Below are 6000 nucleotides of genomic sequence, written 5' to 3'. Positions count from 1 at the left end.
TTTTCCAGCACAAACATTCACAAATGCGGTTCTATGAAAACGTGCATTTGATACTTATTTGTCTTCCTCTCTAGACATTCAAAGAGAGATTGTTTTTTAGTGTGCCGTCACCGCTGGAGGTCAAACCCAAGACATGTATGGCAGCGTTTACTTTTCATTTTGTAAATGCCGCTTCTGTTAATATTAAAGGTCTAGTAAAAATGTGATTCTTTACTTTTAGTGGTTTCAATTTGCCACTCCGTGCAAAGGTTTGAGCAGAATGATTGGATATTACTCACACTGTGAAATCACATCTACCACTCTGTATTTGAGGCTATAATTTCTAAGCAAAAAGAAAATCCTTTAAGGTTAAAGCAGTTTTCATGTTGTTGATTTTATTATTCAAAAATTGCAAATAAAATTGTTTTTTTTTTTCTATTTGATGTTTCATTGTCGTCAAATATTCACTCTTACTTCAGTCAACCAATGTATAAACTCTGCATTAATGCAACACAGTAGATGCCGTCTTACCACTACACTTGTCTCACAAAATGAGACAAATAGAACAGGGAAAATAAGATAACGACAAATAAGTAAATGAAATATTACGTAAGCCGCCACAGGAAAACCCTTCACGTTTTAACTTACAGCCACTGCACCCCTCTGTTTATTAGTTCTTATGGTCTACTGAAAATAAACTGATGCAACACAGTGGTAAATGTGCCGTATCCTACATTTTAGAAAACCACAATAAAAATAAAATGAGTCTTACTTTGTTTCCTAATATTTTCCTCTGAAAGCCCTGGAAGCCCTTAAAATATCCACATGTGGCACTGAGGAAATTATAAGTGCAAAAAGTTATGAAATAATTATTTGTCGTCTTAATAAACTAATCTTAAAAGTTTCTATTCATGGGGGTTCTAATTCAGTTGTGTGTTTTTTTTTTTATATTTTCAGTTATCATTCATGGTGTGTCCTTAGTATTGACAAAGGAAACTTCCCTGTGAAGGAAAATGCTTCTCAGGAGAGTGTCCCTTTTTTATAAGAAAGAGGAAAAAAAATCTCACAAATAATTTCTCTGTAGTGAAAATGTGGATTTTTTTTTTTATATCACCTGTGTGTAAAATGTATGTTTTTGGTTCTAATGTGAGTTGAACTGCCTCTGAAATGCGGTGACCTTTTTAGGCATTTCTCATATTCCTTATGGCTTTATTGTGCAGTTAGTATAACAAACATTTGTGGTGATTTCTTTTTTCCCAGATCATATCTTTACCTTGCAGTCTTGAGCTCCTCTTGCTCTTTACTCTTTTTCACTGACTGTGATTCCCTGTGGGTTATAATAGAATTGGACAAGCATGTATCTGAGAAAGGATTTATCTTTTTTAGTTTAACTGTCTGGAGCTCCGACTGCCTGCAGAATCTCAAAAGCTTCAGCCGACTTGATCAGATGCCGAGCAAGTAAACATTTATTCAAATGTTTAAAATTCCTTGTTTTCGGTGTTTGCTTACACCTTTCAGGAGGTGATTGAACGGGTCATATTAGAATTAAAGCGATATCTCAGTGCAGTGGTTGACAGTTACTCTGTTATCAGACTGTTCATGCAGTTCTTCAGGAGTCAGACGGTGTGAAATTGCAGGAGGCACCTATGGAAAGTGTTGTTGCCTTGAGTTGAGTTTTCTTTTTTTTTTTTTTTTACTATTTATGACTTAAGGTTTATTTTACCTTGACTAGCAAGGTAAAATATAGCAAATTAAAAAAGCTGAACTTCATGAACAGCAGCTTTTCCTCCATAACTTTAGATGCGTCTTCTTGCAGAGTTTTCTGTCTGGCTGCTGCTACACAACAAGGGGATAAATTGCCTTTCATGTCAATATTGCAACAAAAATATATTTTCACACCTGCAGTCACTGAAACATTTACATTGGTTTACATCAAACCCAAGTTGAACTGTATAAAACCAACTTTCTATCCTCCCCATTTATTTACAGCAGACACAGTTTTTATGCACAGACCATCCAGATGGAAAGAAGCGGCTCTTTTCTTACAGGATGCAAAACAACTGCCGATGGGGGAAAACGCGCTTGTAGAGTGTCAACCAGTCTACACGGCGTTAGGATGACGGGAGTATTGCATATTTTAGTGGAAGTTGGCTCGGTACCTCTCACCATTCTGCATTTTCATGCAGTGGGACAGGAAATGTAGTCCAGTGGGCTGCCGTGACGACGCTGAGCAGGAAGCTTTTGTTTGAAGGGTTCATTTCCCACATCCCTGCAGCCACCAGATGTACAGTGCCTTGAAAAAAACAATATTCATACATTTAGAACTTTTGCCATCTTGAAAATATTTTCATGGGATTTTTTTTTTTTTTCTGATAGGCAAATCGTGAAGTGGTGCTTAATTGGAATGGGGGAGAAAAATAATAGTTATAGAAAACATAGCTGGGACCGCTATTAGTTATGTATTCCAGAAATCTGGCCATTTGCCTGGGTGGGGGGGAGGGGGTGCAAAGAGAAGATGCTCTGTTTTGACCAGTGCAAAACGCAAAGTTAACATTGCACTTTGTCCATTCCCAGCATGAAACTAGCACTATATTATTCTTAGACTTTCCTTTAGCAGGCACAGGGAAGCTGCTCACAGTTTATGGAAAGCATTGGATGGATGGATTGGGTAAAATACAAAACATTCTTTGAAGAAAACTTGTTAGAGGATGAGAAAGGACTTGACAGAAGGGTAGAGGTTCACCTTCCAGCAAGAAAATGACCATCTAGAATATAAATCATTTGCAATAATGCTAGACATGGGATGGTGTTCTCATGCAACAGTGTAATGTGTAAATGGAAAACGGCCTGCTTTTATCAAGTCCAACAACTCCAAAACACTTTACACTACAATAATTCATCCACCAAGTTATCCACATAAAAGAGCCACTTCTGCCGACAACCCTTGACTTTTTCTTTAAGGAAGAGAGAACTCCTGGAACAGTGCTTCCATGTTGCTCGAGTGTCTGCTCTGTCTTTCTGAAACCCCCAGTTTGGTTGGAGCAGATGGCCGCTCACGCTGAGCCAAGTTATGCTGGAGGTCCTTTGCGTGAAAAGGGAATTCTCTTTTCCGACGTTCCCTCAAAAGTGCTCAGTAAGAAGAATTGCTGAAAAATTTAAAGACGTTATGTAAAAACTTTTTCACTGTCTTGAGAGGAACAACTGCTGTACAATCTCGATTCCATGCATCTGGTTGGGCTTCTTTGCACAAGTAAGTAACTGAGTTTGACTGCTTTGTATCATGAAATCTAATATTTATTAATTTCTATTGATCGATATGACTGGATTGAACTGACTAAATCAGATCCGTTTATTTTAAAGCCCTTAAAATGAGACCTATTATGAACAGCCACTATATAGATAAACTGAAAAATCAGCTCAGTTGAGTTGGAACAATTTGAGTACAACAATCATATAAATAGCTTGTTAAACTAATTTGGTGAATGAATGTGTTGAACAAAATGACTAATTTGAACAAATTACATTTTGAACTGTTCAACATACTTTATTTCATTTTATAAATATTTACTAAAATCTAAAATGGAATGTAGTTAAATTGCTATGCCATTTTAATAGCTAAATATATATATATTTTTTGCTTTGTTTTATAATTATTACATACTCTCCGTGTTGTCTTGTGCGTGATCAATCGTTTGAAATGACGCCATTTGTTTTATTTTCTCCAAACCGCAGTCAAGATATATGACCTCAATTAAAAACTCTCTTCATTGTAGTTTTCGTTTCCTTTTTTTTTTAAGCGCTAAAACAAGGAAGACTCTGCTTGTCTGGCTGAATGTGTTTTTCGGTTCGCCTCCCCAGAGCCATTGCCCATGAATGAAGCCGAACTGTTTTTATCCGACTGGTGTGCCACCTGTCGGTACGTCACAGCTCCCCCTGGCCAACCCTGACGCAGTGACTCTCCCGTGCGCCCTTGGAGATCCCACTGTGCTCCTCTCCTCTCATCCCCGCCTAAGCCACGGGCTCGGCAAGCGTGGAAGGTGGAGAACCTGGCCAGCGAGATGCCGCTAGCGCTTCGTGTGTGACCGGACGGTACTGGAATTCCGGCGAAGCCACCGGAGCCAAAAACACGGACTGGGGAGTTTGAATGGATTGTCATTTTATCTTCTGCTTCTGCTGAATGCGACCGCTGACTTTAATGACTGATGTGAGGTAAGTAACGAAAGTTTAGAATTACTGAGTGAAAGCGATTCGTTTTGACGTGTGGTACAACAGAACCGATTCCAGAAGCTGCGTAAATGTGCCAAATTTTCCTCGACGCACTTAAAACTTGCTGAGAGGTGTCATACTCTCTGATTTTTTTTTGTTTTGTTTTGTTTGTGGATGAGTCTAAAGTGATAGAGCTTCGCGCAGGTTATTTACACCAAACTCCATGTAATCCGTTTTTATTCGACTGCAAGTTTGACAAACAAGTGCCGCCGCTGCTGCTGCTGATTCCCCCCGGTGCTTCCATCCCTGCCCATCCCTCAGCGCTCTGTTGCTTCTCCCAAAATACGACGCAGAGAGTAGTATTTTGTGAAGTTAATTGGAAACACTCAAAAAAAGAAGATGAATGCGTTAGTCTTTTGAATAAATAAAAGTGAAAGTTATCATTATTAGGGGGGGAAAGTATTAAAAGTTGCGTATTCTCTCTCTCTCTCTCTCTCTCTCTCTCTCTCTCTCTCTCTCTCTCTCTGCTTAGCTTCGGACCGTGCAGAAAATTAATGGTCTCCTTACATGGCAAGTGTATGGTTTTCATGTATTAGTCTTATTGCTTATTTATGAAGGCCGTAGATGGCAATGTGAAGGAATGTGACGGGGGGTTCTTTGACATTGTGCTGCATAACGAGCGAGAGCAGAGCGAATGGCATCTGTGCCATGGTACAAATATTTTCCTTCTGGCCAGCAGTTATTCTTCACAACAGAAGCCAGGGTGCTAGTTTGACATTTCCAGTAGTTGTGCATAAATCACAAAGCATTACACCGTGACTGTGAACCTCTGTGGCTCTGAGTTGAATTGTGTTGCATAAACACACACAATCAAGGTGTATTCCTTTCCAGAAGTCAACAAATCCTTGCTTGCAGAGCTGTGAAATGAAGTTTGTGCCTTAGTGAAGGTAAGGTAAGGCCCGTTAAGGTGTAAACTGGGGGGGAGGGATATTACGACTTTGCCTGCATTTTCTGGTGAGAAACATAGCAGAGGAGAGTCCTCCACCTCCAAAAAAAAAAAAAAAGACATGTGAAGGAGAAAACACAATAGAGCTTTCAAGGAGTGATGTATTGTTTGAGCTGTGGTCAATAATATATATATTTTTAGGCTTTCTTCTTTTGATAGATAGTTTTGTTGTGCTTGAAGGGGAGCCGAAGTTATTGTATTGATCACGGTGATGACTTTCGCAAATGGGCTGTGGGTGGAGGGCAGGACAGTGAGAGCGCCGACCCTTGTGACAGAGGTCTGGATGGCTCAGTGCAGGATGAGAATGTTGTTTGCCTTCAGTCTCTGCTCTATGTGTTGTTCTACGTGGGTGCTGCCTCCCCAGACTGCACTGATGCGTTGGTTTTCACAGACTGTGGATGTAAAAACTACATATCTTTGGATGCTCTCTATTTTGTGGGACAAACAAATGGGATTCAGATGGATTTGTAGAATGAATTTTAGGTTGGCCTGTGCTTGTTGTCTGCAGCTGTGGCTCTTCAGTAGACAAAATGTGTTAACGTGTCTCACTGTTCCAGCAAGATCGTCATCTTTTTGATATTTGAAAAGCAAAACCAAAAGTCTGAGGCAATATTTTTTTTTAAAACGCCAAGCTTCACTTCAGATAGTAAACTTAATTTTAAAAAAATATGCAAAGAAGATAGTATTCAGTCCTTTTAGACTTTATCAGCTTTTGTCATGTTACAACCATAAAATTCAACATCCCACAAATTAAGCACAACACATTTAAGAGCTTCCTTCGAGGAAACGTGCCTTTCTGAAAAATGAAG

At 39.3% G+C, this 6000-nt stretch overlaps 1 protein-coding gene across 1 annotated transcript in view; it reads left to right on the top strand.

Moving 5' to 3' along the window:
* Positions 1–3800: 3800 nt before the first annotated feature.
* The window catches only part of LOC103133604 (muscarinic acetylcholine receptor M3), an 85746-nt gene continuing 83546 nt past the window's right edge, over positions 3801–6000 (top strand). The window contains exon 1 of the mRNA XM_007545415.2: positions 3801–4188. The gene's annotated coding sequence lies outside the window, so the exon portion shown is untranslated. The remainder of the gene's footprint in view (positions 4189–6000) is intronic.

This window comes from Poecilia formosa, unplaced genomic scaffold (genome assembly GCF_000485575.1).
Source record: "Poecilia formosa unplaced genomic scaffold, Poecilia_formosa-5.1.2 Scaffold12, whole genome shotgun sequence".
NCBI lineage: Eukaryota > Metazoa > Chordata > Actinopteri > Cyprinodontiformes > Poeciliidae > Poecilia > Poecilia formosa.
Note: the sequence above shows the minus strand (reverse complement) of the source record. Positions and strands in the feature narration are given on the sequence as shown.